A 15,196-nucleotide genomic window follows, 5' to 3' on the forward strand; every position below is an offset into this window, starting at 1 on the left:
CTTGCATGTTTTGAAATTTCTTAACAAGATTGTCAGAGAGAGAAAGGAAATTGCAGAACTCTCCGATAATAGGGGTACGGTCGATGATAGAGCACATTACCAAAACTGTTAAATTTGGTTATATAACGCATGGTTATATACAGTTAAATGTATACATATCTGGTTGCTTGTGTGTTCTCTGATTTTAGCATGTTTGCTATTAAGAATTGTGCCATTAGTTGAAACATTATACCGTTCAACTAACATGTACCAGTGAAAATTATAGACAATTTATAAAATGTGCATTAAATTAAGTTCATTCCACATTATGTTAAAGAGTATGTAACAGTTATTGCATATTAAATGTGCCAAAAGTTTGTTCCCTGTTGAGTAATTGTTTACTATTCGTACTCAGAAAATCAACAAAATCAAAACTGCTAGTGCTAAACATAAGGTCACAGTAATTCCCTTAAACTTCAGTATAATGCAATGATTACATTGGTTTCTCTGTTGTTTTTGAAACATACATCCTACATTTTTAAGAAGAGGTAATGCCCCAGAGAAGACCAAAATTGAAGTGTTGTCAGGCAACAGACAATCTTCTCACCATTCTGACTCCTCCTTTCAAACGTAATACCTTTGAAGAGTCAGTAAATGAGAGAATGAGAGTAGGGACTATATATAGTAACCAATTATTAAGGACTAGAAACACAGTTTTTACCACACACTGTTAATAATGTAAAGTAATGTTATTAACCCTCTTTCTGAAACTTAGTGGGACTCATTTCTCTTTTAATCAATCAATCTGTCACAATACCAAGCCTTACTCTAACTATAACAATAGTTCATGTAGCATTGCCATGAGCATGGTGGCCAGTTTGAGTTTAGATGGGGCCCAAAAAATTAAGACCGACCCTACCCGAGCCTGTACATGTTCTGTCCAAGCCTGACCTGGGCCATCCTATAAACTGTCATTATGAGCCTGAACCTAATTTAAACCCAACTTTTTTTCAGCTTTTAAAACTTACCTTCTTAACCCTAGAATTCTAATGTCGGGTGATTTTCTTCATAAGGATTACCTGATTTTCCAATATTTTTTCTGTTTTTTTTATAGACTCATCAATGGTACTTTTTTATTTTATGTGATGATGTATGTTGTAAAATTAAAGAAGGGCTCCAAAACTTGTCATACAGTGTTTACCCAATGTTAGTGATGGTGTTACTAATTTCAACTTTAGTGTTCTAGGGTTAAATATAATTCTGAGCTCTGAAAGAGCAAATTTGTTCAGAATGGTCTTAATGATCAGTGCAACATGGAAGAAGCATAGGCCAATTATTATTATCAAAAACTGTTTATGTAGAGTTATATTCCAAATGATCAAAACACAAACAATACCAACAATGATCCACAGGCCTAAACATCATCAAAACTTGCTACAAGAATGATGTCTGAATGGAGTTTCTCTACTCTAATATAATTGAACAAAGTTTAAGCATATAAATGAAATAGTATTCCATTTTTTTTTTGCCTATTAGTAGGCTACACACGCACAACACTGCAGGTCAAGTTTAATGCAGATGAGAAGAGGAGCTGGCATGTATTCACCATGTAGGCCAGTGAACTTTTTAAACTTTTTTAAACTATGCTACATTATGATTATCACACCATGACATTATAAAAAATAAAAAATAAATAAAAACAAATATAGGCATATGTCACAGACCATTTTCTTGAGCCCAACCCAACAGGGCCTGAGGAAAGGTGGGAAATTTCAGCCAGACCCGACACAAGTTTGGGGTGGGAATCGGGTTGGCTCGGGGTTTGAGCAGCAAATCTTAACTCTATGCCTAATGTTCAATCTCACTCACAAAATCACACCTTACAACTTATACAGGTTTAAGGGGGGCTGAGAGGTCCAGCAGGCTAAGCACTGCCACTATGATCGGTAGATCACTGTTTTGAATCCTGGTCATGCAGCTGGCCATCAGCTGCCAGAGCCCTGAGAGAGCACAGTTGGCTTCGCTCTCTCTGGGTGGGTAGATGGCACTCTTTCCCCTCATCACTCCAAAGCGTGATATCGATCAGCACAATTCATCTGTGAGCTTATGTATTAGAACTGAGTCGCTGCGCTTTTCTCCGAGTGCGCTGTGATGCTACTCAAAAAAGAGGTGGTGGCTGACTTCACATGTGTCGGAGGAGGCATGTGCTAGTCTTCACCCTCCTTGTGTTGTGGCATCACTAGTGATGGTGGATATACAGATGCTGCAGCTGAATGGGCTGAAAAGCTAAATTGGGAGGGAAAAGATGGAAGAAAAATTGAAACAAATCTATAACAAAAAAAAAAAACTTTTACAGGTGTGGGTGTTCCCAAGCTGTCCCTTAAGGTGACACTTGAAATAACACACACAACACACATGACCAGTCTACATGCTGCTATCTCATGACTTTTGGCATGTGCCATTTTTACTTACTTTAGCTTACTATTAACTATAGCCTGCATATTGGTAAAGCTTCAAAAGAAGTAGAGAAATGTCTGTCTGTATGTGTTTAATAAAAATGTTTTGTAAAAATAAATGACAATTATTTTATTGTATACATTATGAAAATAGTATATAATACATCCTTTTAAAATATTGTGAATCGCGGCTTATTCGCAATCATGGTAAACACAGTAAGATATACCAGATAGAAAGAACATTTTGTATTAATTTAAAGAAGCTTAAAAAGTTGAAGCCCAGGTAACAGATAATATTCAGTGAGCTAAAAGACTGAAAGTAGTTAAAGTTATTACCTTTGGCTGACAGATGAGTTCCAGATGGACCAGTGTTATCATAAGCCTGTTTTTTATATTTAGTTTATGCTGTGCTATAGCTGGAATGATGATCATAAATCTGTGGAGTTATTGAGGGGCTGACAAGCTTCTTTCATAAAAGATAAAAGACAGTATATTGTACAAAGTCCATCCTTCTATCAGTAATACACATGTCATTATTATAATTGCATTGAAGCAAATTAAATTACATTGTACAGCAAGGAGCAAGGTTACTACTTGTGCAGAAATTTAGATCCTGGGTTAGTTATACTTACCATTTATCTTCTGAACAATAGAAAAAGTAGATGTAGTAGGATGGAGACCACGTAGTAAATGGAGATTTTCTCTGGTTGTGTGCAGCATTTGGGAATTTTTCGCATTATAAAGCGCACTTAAAATCCTTTAATTTTCAAAAAAATCCTCTGTGAGCCTTTTTGAATGAATTTTATCATACAGATTGTAAGGAGCAGTAAAGCCACTCTGCTGAAGCACAGAATTATACATGAGTTTCAGTTTAGTTCTCCAGCATCAAGGCTGGAGCAGTATCTTTTACTGTTTAGAGATGAGTAGGCTATTATTGGCCTGTGGCCTTCAACTAAGCCCAACTAGCACTGATGGAGCAGCATCAGCATTATATAAGCGCTAGCTCTTTTAAAAATTCAGAGGTGAGTGTATCGAACTGTAGCCAGCACTTTTGCCATGTTAAAACAAGCTAAATGGTACAAATCGCTATCTAATATTGCTCTAGACCAGTGTTTCTCAACCAGGGTGCCGCGGCACCCTGGGGTGCCGTCTGGCTTCATCGGGGGTGCCGTCAAAATATTGCGCCTCACGTGCATATTTCCTTTCCAGAGTCAGCTCGTGTCGGGGTGTGTCCCAATTCACAGGCAGCATACTATGAAGGATGCGACCCACAGAGGCGGTGTATTACTGCGCAGCTGTGACGCAATCTGTCTTCGAATACAGCCTCTGAAGGATGCAGCCCCTAAATTGGGAAACACTGTAAAGTTTTTGTCCCCCACGCGATGCACGCGCTATTTTATGTCAAATTCCGCCAGCAACACCCCTCGTTCTCACCTGAAGTACTGCGCCAGCAACCCCCCCCCCCCCCCCCCTTAAACTGGGGTGCCTTGATATCTCGCATATATTTAAAGGGTGTCGTGATATAAAAAAGGTTGAGAAACACTGCTCTAGACAACTGGAACACTTAAGGTTCCTCAAGTGAGCCACTAATGTTAATGCTGCTGCACCCAGCCTTAGTTGAAATCTGGAAATCTAAGCTGTAAATTAACTGGAGGGCTTTACTCACCCAAATAAACAGTTTTCAGAAGAGAAACCTGTGTGGATTAATGTCCAGCACTCGTTTAACTTTTTTTTGTTTTTAGGAATTACAGTTTTGTTTACTTAGCTTAGCTTTACTTAAATTAGTTACCTCACCACCACCCAGTGGCGAGACTTGCTGAATTTGAAGGGAAACACAGTGATACCCCTGTTCCTTACTAGTATCGCATAATGTGCTTTATAATCCTGTGCGCCTTATGTATGAAAATATACCAGAAAATAGATGTTCATTGATAAGTGCGCCTTATAATTTGGGGTGCCTCAAATACTGTACTTTTAGGGTTAATACTTTTAAAGGTTTTTACAGTAATTCAATTCTACAATAGATCACAATGCCAACAACTTCTGTACAGCTTTCAATGATGAAGATTTCATTGATGAAAAATCTTCAGTTTGAGGGATAAAACAAAACAAAACAAAATCCTTTAAACAATAAATGTAACATTTAAAAAAGCACAGACCAAACAATGTAGTACTCACTGTTTATATTTATGTGTAATTGCTTTTATGCTTTGTCCTCAGGGAAGCACCATTTGTGCATTTGGCTGATGGCCATGGCCACTTTTCTCTTGGTAGATTCTGTTTAATTTGGTGGTTTCTGGTCATTTGAAACTACATGTGTGTACATGCATATGTGAGCTGGGCAATGCAAAAAAAATAAGTTTAGATTTTCTCACTTTTTCAATGAACAACACCAGTGATGGCATAGTTACCTTAAAAGACATTAATCTGATTTCTAATTACTGAGACTCCTTAATAAGAGGTCACTAGCAATTTCCTGGTCCTACCAATAGTCTCAATTAAGTTTTAACAAGTTATAGAACACACCACTTTAAGCCTTCAATTTGTTTATCTATTATGTTTAATACCTAACCTACTTTAGTGTATTTTATTCAGACTTTAAACCCAGAGGCAGAAAGACTAAAGCAGTGCTTTCATTTGAGTTTTACACTCTAACTTGCACACCAAAGACTCAAGACTCACCTTGCACCTGTCTTTCAGAGGCTCAAGACTTAACTTCACACAGAACTGAACCCCAAAATCTCAAGCTTCAATTTCAATCTGCACCCCATAAACTTTACACAGACTTTCACCCCAGGGACTCAACTTAAACCCATACCACAGAAACATTTGTTTCTCAACATAAACCTGTACACCAAAGATTCAAAACTCAATTAAAACCTAAACCAGAGACTTAAAACTCAACAAGAACTTTGACTTCAAAAACTATACCACAGAAACTGACTTTGACATAACTTAAACCTGTTCACCAAAGATTCAAGACTCAATTTAAACCTGAACCAGAGACTCAAAACTCAGCCTGAACTTCTACTCCAAAGACTCAAAAATCAACTTAAACCTGTACCACAGAAACATTTAACTTAACGTTTAACTTAAACCTGTTCACCAATGACTCAGGACTCAATTTAAACCTAAACCAGAAACTCAAATCCCAACTTAAACCTGTACCCCAGACTCAAAACTCAACTTGAACCTGTACCCTAGACTTAAAACCCAACTTAAACCTGTACCCCAGACTCAAAACTCAACTTGAACCTGTACCCCAGACTCAAAACTCAACTTAAACCTGTACCCCAGACTTAAAACCCAACTTAAACCTGTACCCCAGACTCAAAACTCAACTTGAACCTGTACCCCAGACTTAAAACCCTACTTAAACCTGTACCCCAGACTCAAAACTCAACTTGAACCTGTACCCCAGACTTAAAACCCAACTTAAACCTGTACCCCAGACTTAAAATCCAACTTAAACTTGTACCCCAGACTTAAAACTCAACTTAAACATGTACCCCAGACTCAAAACCAAACTTAAACCTGTACCCCAGACTCAAAACCCAACTTAAACCTGTGCCCCAGACTCAAAACCCAACTTAAACTTGTACCCCAGACTTAAAACTCAACTTAAACATGTACCCCAGACTCAAAACCCAACTTAAACCTGTACCCCAGACTCAAAACTCAACTTGAACCTGTACCCCAGACTTAAAACCCAACTTAAACCTGTACCCCAGACTCAAAACTCAACTTGAACCTGTACCCCAGACTTAAAATCCAACTTAAACCTGTACCCAAGACTTAAAACCCAATTTAAACTTGTACCCCAGACTCAAAACTCAACTTGAACCTGTAACCCACTTCTTCACTGACCTCTGAGATTCAATACTTCAAACCTAATGACTCAGTTAGACTCTCTCCACAGCTACTCGAAGTGGACTCCCATCCCAGAAGCTTGTTCAGATGAAATGATGATAAAAAGCATGCACCTCTGCATCTGATCACTAATAGGCTTACAGTGTGACGTGATTTCCCAGAGGAGGAATGCGGAGCATGTTTCTTACAGGGATTAAAAAGGTTTTTGAAAGGCAGCTGGATACTTTACACTCCAAATAACAAGCTAATTTTGCTCTTAACCATCATGAGAGCATGTGCTCCAAAGCATCAGAAAGCATTCCGGTCTGCCTTAAAAGGCAGTTTTCTGGCTTTTGGCCATGCTAAATTCTTCTCAGAAAATTTCTCAGTCTACATTTTCACTCAGACTGGCCAAACTCCTGCACCTGTGCTAGCAAAACACAATGGCTGTGAAAGGTTGTGTGCCAAATCAGGCGAAGGCAAGTAGTACAGAGATACATGAGCTGTAGAGGTTTATATTGTTTCAGATTAGCAGAGAAATTATCACATCCAAAATCTTGTGATCATTATGGCAAATCCTAATGCACAGATTTTCTTTCATAACATAAAAAAATTAAATAAAATAAAAATTGGTTGCCCAAAGAATGAGGGAAGCTGACAAACTGAAAATCTTGAACCACCACGGGCATATTCCAAGATGACAATGCCAGGATTCATCGGGGTTAAACTGTGAAAGAGTGCAGGGTTAATTTCTCATTTCACACATGAATTGGCCACCACACGCCAGACAGTCCAGACCTGAACTTCAATGAATATCTTTAGGATGTGCTGGAGAAGACTAAGGCTAATGCTTTGCACAGTGGTTCAAATCTCCCATCATCATCATCAATTCAAGATCTTGTGATCTTGCAGAAGGTTATGAAAACAATGCCAGAGCAAATGCATGCTGAAATCAAGGTCAAAGGTGGTCCAAACTAATAATAGAGTTCAACATTGAACTGTCAGGCACACTCTTTGGGCACAGCAGTATCTACAAAACAAGTTAAAGTTGTTACAAGTTTCAAGTTGTTCAAGTTCCAGCTGTGAGAGTTCTTTCTTTACTAGCTGTCCACCTGCCCAGCCATAATGACCCTCAGGCCTTACAGTGTAAACAAAGCGCTGTGCACTTAAAGCAGCTTTATGACGTCGCCGCAAGGCCCTTCCAAACCAGCCAAGAAAGCCTCCAGTAAGACTCCAAGCCGGTTTCCTCCGGCCATTATTTCATCGCATACAACAACGCTGAACACAGCAGCACCCTTCCCCCAGCTTTCAGTTTGTATTTATTCCAAGTCATGCCGGACCTTCTGATGCTCAGCAGGGATGGTTCTGTGTTTTCTCAACCTCAGAGAGAGAGAGAGAGAGAGAGAGAGAGAGGGAGAGCGGGAAAGGGTGAGAGCACAGAAGTGTTTGTTATCCCCACACACCCTCCTCTACTTCTCTACCTCCAAACACCACAGTGTATCAAACACTGGCGCTCAGAGGTGCTCGCTCGGGACACTGTCGGCCACATGCAAATTCTCCTCCAGCGTCCACAGCTTCTGACCCCCCGCCGTCATTCCAGAGGAGCTGCTATGATGCTAAGGAGAATGTGGTGCCTGCTGCTGGAGGTAACGCTGCCTGCTGTTCAGCATGCTTGAGTTTGGGGTGTGCATGTAAGCGCATGTTAATGCATGCATGTGGCTCAGTCAACAGTAACTGCAGGCTTGTCCAGCAACTTCCAGAATTTCCTCATTTAACCCTTTAAACTCCCGTCAAGACCTGTCAGATCCAGTTACATTACAGGCTTTCAAGTGTAAATATTTTATGTTTTTGTTTTGCAGTAGTGACTGAATAATTCAGTTTTTCAAACAGTTGTCATGTACTTAAAGTGATGATTAGCAATAGTTATTAATAGTAATTTGTAGTAGTTACTGAGTAATGGATTGTATTTACAGAGTAATGTGTATAGTGTTTACCAAGTAATTCATAATGGTTTGAGAGCAATTCAAGTTTTTTTTTTTTTTTGCACAGTATTTCATAGTAGTTTCTGTGTAATTCATAGAAGTTAGTAAGCAATTCACAATAGCTACTAAGTAATTAATATTTCTTACTGAGGAATTCATTATGTTAGCCTTATGATTATTAACTGAATAATACCTCCTGAATGATATGTCTGATTCTTAGTAGTTTGTGTGTAATTCATGGTGATTACTGAGTAATTCATAATGGCTACCCAGAATTTAATTATAAGCCTGAGTAATTTAATGTGATTACTGGATAACTGGCCCTATGACTGATAAATGAATAATAATAATAATACATCCTGGATATAACATCTGATTCTTTGTAGTTTCTGCATAATTCATGGTGGTTAAAAAGCAATTCACAATGGCTACTAAGACATTCATAATCCTTACTGAGGAATTCATAGCATTAGGCTCATGACTAATAACAAAAAAATACACCCTGTCATCAATACATCCTGAATCATACCTATGACTCTTAGTAGTTTCTGTGTATTTTATGGTGGTTACTGAATAATTCATAATGGCTGCTCCGAATTTAATTATAATACTAATGAATTTATTGTGGTTACTTAAAAATTAGCCATATCACTAACAAGTGAACAGCATGTCCTGTATATAACGACTGATTCACAGTAGTTTCTGCATAATTCATGGTAGTTAATAAGCAATTAACAATGGCTACATTTTCTTATTCATAATGCTTACTCTGATTAATCCATAGTGTTAGCCTTATGATTATTAACTGAATAATACCTCCTGAATGATATGTCTGATTCTTAGTGATTTGTGTGTAATTCAAGGTTGTTACTTAATAATTCATAATGGCTACTGGATCATTGGCACTATCACTGATAATTGAATAATAATAATACATCCTGGATATAACATATGGTTCTTAGTAGTTTATGTGTAATTCATGGTGATAACTAAGTAATTCATAATGGCTACTCAGAATTAAATTATAATTTACTGTGTAATTTACTGTGATTACTGGATAATTAGCCACATGACTGAAAATGAAATATAAATACATCCTGCATATAACATTTGATTCAGAGAATTGTCTGCATAATTTCTGACTCATTTATAGTGGTTGTTACTGCATAATTACCTATATGACTAATAATTCAATAATTAAACAATATGTTGTGGATAATAAGTTTGATAAATAGCACTTTCTGCCTTATACATTGAACTTAATGCATAATTCATAATGTCTACTACGTAATTTATAGTGTTTACTGAGTAACAAGCCTTATAACTAATAACTAACACCTAAATAATATATCCTGGATATAACATCTGTTATAAGTTGAGTTTACTTAACTTTTTTAAGGCAGCCGGTTTGCTCAAATTTTTTTAAGTAATAGGGAAGGAAAACTTGAGTTAGCATAAATTAAACCATCAAGTTATTACAACTAAAGGGAAACTTTATTTATTTGTAAGGTAGCCCAGGGGGAATCACTACACACTGATGGTGAGTGTCTGTTAGAAACTGTTGGACACACCCAGTATTCAAATAGATTGTGACAGAAACCAATCGAAAAGAAGCTGCCAATGGCAACAGACTAAACTCAGTTATTATAAGTTGTTTCAACTCAAAGATCTCAGTTTGAATGTTTATATGTGCCCACAAATGTTCAACTAACTCAAAAGAGTTGAGTAATGTTTAGAAATATCCAACTTTAAATAAAACAGACCCTAAATAATTTGAGTTCAAACAATGTATGGGTTTACAGTGTACTGTTTACTGAATGATAAGGCTTCTTTACTAATAATTGAATAAATATGTATTGAATAGTACATCTGAATCATAGTAATTTCTGTATGGTGGTTTATGGAGTATTTTATATCAATTACATTGAGTAATTCAGATTGATTGGTGGATGATCTTTTAAGTCTTATTGATAATAATCTAATAAGTTAAACCTTAAAATAATGATATAATATTGATCTAATCTTTCTTCCTTCTTTTTAAGTTGATAATACACTCTCACCAGTATAATCAGTGCACACACACACTAAGAAAAGGAAGTACAGATTTGTACTTAAAAGAGTACAAAGCTTGTCGCTGGGGCTGTACCTTATATTGAGGTACAAAAAAGTACCTTTCAGTGAAAGTCCTTTTTTGTACCCATGGTTTTTGTGCCAGTAAAGATCATAAAGATTATAAACATTATCATCAACTGAATATGTGTCAAGAACTTGATGATCCAAAATTGTCTGGCTTTTAAATAAAAAATATGCAATTTAAATATATATTGTTTATTAGTACAGTAATACAGAATACTGAATGTACCCTTTGGCTGGTTAAATGGTACAAATTTGTACTTAGAAATTACTTTGTACTTCAGAGGGAACAAATCTGACCCTGTAAAGACCAATATTGTACCTTTGAGGGTACAATTATGAAGAGTGTACCTTTGAGTACAAAAAAGTACTCATATTGTACCTCTGTTTTTTAGAGTGCATAATACACATAGTTTTACCCTATTACTTGTATCAGAGCCTTCCAAACTCTTATAGATGATTTGTGAGTTTGGTCATCTGCCATTTTAATGCTATCAGTGTGTACATGCACAGGATCTGATTATGTATACATTTGCAGTGCCTGAGGAAGTCTTCCAGCAGTTTTATAAATAGCAAATCTCCCTCCATAGCCCGGCGTGTTTACTGAAGGGTTCCTTTTGGAAAACGGCTGCAGGGCAGAAGGCCTGAGTGAGGGTGGAACAGGAGGTTAGCCTGGACTGGAAAACATTCGCCACTGGGGCAGAATCTGCAGATGCCGTACAGAGTGAGCAAGAGTGTAGTTTTGGTTTGAGGAGTGAGAGGGGGCTGTGTGGTGGGTGTGGTGTAACCAAGGAAATGGGTGTAGCATGCTGATTCATGTTTTTAGTGTTGTGGTTTCTATTAATTTCTATCAGTTATAGCAGCTTATTCTACTGTTCTGTTTCTGAAAACTGTGGAAAAACTGAAAATGTGAAAATAGACAGAAATAGTCTTCCTCCAGACTTATATATATATATTAAATATATTTAAAAATAGTTGCCTCCTATACAGACAACTACTATTCAACCCAAAATTGGAGAAGCTAGAATGTTCTAGAATCAATTTTAAATTTAATTAATAGTAGTAAATACATAATGCACATTTTATTAGTAATTTATGCAGCTTAAAGACAAATATATATATATATATATATATATATATATATATATATATATATATATATATATATATATATATATATATTAACTACTGAGTCATTCACAGTGGTTACTATAGATTTATTGTAATTTCTGAATAATTTATGCTATGCTGATTGATCTGATAGTTATAGCAGTTAATGCTTTTTATGAACTTGAAAACTAGCTCACAATCTTCCCAGTAGCTCCTACAACCATTCATTTTCATAGTGGGCGTGTCTCCCTCTTTCCTTCACTCCCTGTCAATGTGTAGTTGTCCCCCCATGTTACCTTCTGTTTGTATTTCTCTGTATTTTTAACTTGAATTGCAAACGTTAAAAAAGTAAAAAAAAAATGTTAAAACAGCATGTAATATGTAACTACATCAGACATAAACAAAATCAAATTTTAAAATTTAGTTTTTTTGTTTCTTTAACTAAAGCTGCTAATATATTTATATTTTTATTTCCATATTTTATTAATATATATTTATTTCCAGTGTAAATATTGGATGATAAGCCTAATGTCTTATGATAATGGAATATGTTTTGAATAATACATTTGGTTCATACAAGTAGTTTCTGTGTAGTTCGTAGTGGCTACTGGGTAATTCATAATGGCTAATGAGTAACAGTGGTTACTAGATAATAAGGTTTACAGTATAACTAATAACTGAATAATATGCCTGAATAATACATACAATTCATTGTAGTTATTTTGTAATTCATGTTGATTCTTTGCAAAAATAAGAGACCACTTCAGTTTCTGAATTAATTCCTGTCACATCTTGGCCTCGTCTCGTGTCTCTGTGTCTTCCCCACGTGACCTGTGCTCCCCTGTGTCTCCTGTCTCAGTACTTTTCCATGTGTGTCTCATTTGTAGCTCCGCCCCTTCCCCAGGTGTTTCTAATTTTAGTGTTTCCTGTTACCTTATCAGTTTTCAAGCCCTGTCCAGTCTCCCGTTAAGGTAACAGGAAACACTAAAATTAGAAACACCTGGGGAAGGGGCGGAGCTACAAATGAGACACACATGGAAAAGTACTGAGACAGGAGACACAGGGGAGCACAGGTCACGTGGGGAAGACACAGAGACACGAGACGAGGCCAAGATGTGACAATTCCTCTGTTTTTACTACTTATAGGTATACATTTGAGTAAAATTAACATTGTTGTTTGATTCTATAAACATATATAAAATACAGAAAATGAGAAATGGCTAAAATAAAAAAGGTGCAAAGCTTTCAGACCTCAAAAAAGTTCATATTCATAAAGTTTTAAGTTCAGAAATCAATATTTGGTGGAATAACCCTTGTTTTTATTCACAGTTTTAATACAACTTGGCATGTTCTCCTCCACCAGTCTTACACACTGCTTTTGGATAACTTTATGCCTGCACTCCTGGTACAAAAAATAAAGTAGTTCAGTTTGGTTTGATGGCTTGTGATCATCCATCTTCCTCTTGATTATATTCCAGAGGTTTTCAATTTGGTAAAATCAAAGAAACTCACCATTTTTAAGTGGTCTTTTATATTTTTTTCCAGAGCTGTATATGAAAGTGGTCCCAGTGGTCAAAGTTTCCTAGAGGAAACTAGGTGGTGTATGAATATAAGTGTGTATTTTTAGACACCTGTTGCCATCTACTTTGAGGGCCACTATCTCCAATCTAGATCAACCAGGCAAATGTTTCCTCGGTGATCAGGGTGGTCTTTCGTCATCACTTCTAACATTTTTAGGCTTTTATGGTGCGTAGGTAATTTTTTTTTCCGCATGCTTTTACAGTGCCTTGTAACATTTTTACTGTGTATAAATCCATTAGCCTGTACCTTTAGTGCCTCTCCCAGCCTAAACTGACTTCACGTAAATTGTTTCTCCAGGAAGATAACCTTGTTGAAAGATGCGCGCCGCAGCTCGCTCTCAAGTTCTCGAGATTTTTTCCATTGTGGGCTTGTGTACGGGGCCTTCTCCTCCTTCGCAGTTATCTTCCACGGCTATGCCTCAAGACAGGGTTTACAATAGAGGTTGAACTGTTTAATGTAGTCCGAGGAATTATACAACGGAATAGAGTGTTGTTTGACTTGTGACTGAAAGGCAAACCGAGGAGTTTAGCTCCGGGTAAAATGAGTGACTACATCTGGACAGTGTTTCGCTGGAGAGCCGTGACTTGCGTGCATGCGAACTTATCAGGTGACACCTTGAGGGATGTTGCGTGACTGCGGTGCCCGTCAACTCTGGTGGCAAGGAGGGGAACGAACAGAGGGGTGGAGAGAGGGAGAGAAAGAAAGAGAGATGGGGAGGAAGGCCTGACTTTATCGTTAGCATGACCTGGGTCAATATAAATATAACGTGGCTTTTGTGTGTTTTGTGCATAGGTGTTTCAATTTCATACAAACTCTGTGTAACAATATATATTGTTACACAGATTTATTTAGAATTAACACATCATTGTACACATATAGAGGAATATTAAAGGAGAAGTCCAATGTAAAATAGACTTGGGTTGAAGTAAAACATAATGACTAGTACAAACTTTTGTTGAATACCCAACCTTTGTTTGCCACCAGCATTTCAAAATACAGCGCTTTTAGCCAATACTCCCAACAGGCTTACAATTCTAGTGATAGGGGCACAGAGTTGGAAGTGAAAACACATGAAATTGATCAATTCATTACAGTACATTACATTTGGCAGATGCTTTTGTCCAAAGCAACTTACAGTAATGATGTACAAAGAGTAATAGAAGTTCAAAGTAAAAAACATTTTTAGACAGGGCCAAAAGGAGGTCAAATGGAAATAGTTTCATAGTTAGTTTGTTTGTTCAATTCCAGCTATGGCTGAAAATATCTCTATAACATTAATGCATGTCCACAGAATTGCAAATGTTGCAATCTGTTCCTCTATCCTACCTGTTTGTTCATGCTTGTCAATCGTGATTTTAAGGTGGCGGTATATGGAGAAATACCTTAAAAAGCACTTTCAAAGTTCTCAGCGCCTCATTATAGATGTCAGGGCCCTCAGAATTCTACCAATGATGTGTGGAGCTACTTTAAGCTACTGTTAATGGTGTAAAAACAATGATTTATTTGCATGGGCAATGCTATGCCCCTATCACTAGCACTGTAAGCTTGTTGGGAACATCAGCTAAAAGCGCTGTATTTCGGAATTAAGGGGGCGAACGGAGGTGGGCCATTTGACAAACGTTCATAGTCCTCATCATGTTTCACTACTGCCCATTTAACACCGGAGTTCTCCTTTAACCTTGTTATTTTGGGATAAACTTGTCTTAAACAAGATAAACTTTGATGTCAGTGACAGCACTACATTCATACTGTTTTATTTTCCAAGGATTGAAGGCACTGAATGCTGAATGTTCAGCAATTAATAAGATTAACTTCAACAAATATTTATTAAGCTGAGATCAGTTTTAAAGGAGCAATAATAATGTTAATTAGCCCACCTCCATTTGCCCCCAGCATTCTGAATACAGCTCCCAACAGACATACAGTGCTAACGATAGGGGCATAGAGTTGTCTTTGCGAAGAAATTACTTTTTGTACACTATTAACAAGCTCAAAGTAGCTCCACACTTCATTAGTAGAATTCTGAGGGCTCTGACATTTAAAATGAGAAAGTGAAGGTGAACAAGTAGTTTATTCAAAATGACTGTTTATACACACAGTACCTTG

The 15,196-nt window shown here is 37.0% G+C and overlaps 1 protein-coding gene and 1 long non-coding RNA gene across 3 annotated transcripts in view; one reads left to right on the forward strand and one right to left on the reverse strand.

The window, feature by feature from the left end:
* pde5ab (phosphodiesterase 5A, cGMP-specific, b) overlaps window positions 1–15,196 on the forward strand; it is a 93,818-nt gene that overhangs the window by 14,352 nt on the left and 64,270 nt on the right. Inside the window, exon 1 of one of the 2 annotated variants that reach the window (XM_049482728.1) lies at window positions 7,778–7,930. The exons of the other annotated variant lie outside the window; for it this stretch is intronic. The gene's annotated coding sequence lies outside the window, so the exon portion shown is untranslated. Of the gene's footprint in view, window positions 1–7,777; window positions 7,931–15,196 lie in introns of those variants that run through there. 2 annotated transcript variants of the gene reach the window in all.
* LOC125803932 (uncharacterized) lies at window positions 4,706–7,277 on the reverse strand. The gene is made up of 3 exons (XR_007440421.1): window positions 6,094–7,277; window positions 5,815–5,876; window positions 4,706–5,752 (listed from the first exon to the last, which is right to left on the reverse strand). It is a non-coding gene; the product is annotated as an uncharacterized LOC125803932 (long non-coding RNA).

This window comes from Astyanax mexicanus, chromosome 8 (genome assembly GCF_023375975.1).
Source record: "Astyanax mexicanus isolate ESR-SI-001 chromosome 8, AstMex3_surface, whole genome shotgun sequence".
NCBI classification, from domain to species: domain Eukaryota; kingdom Metazoa; phylum Chordata; class Actinopteri; order Characiformes; family Acestrorhamphidae; genus Astyanax; species Astyanax mexicanus.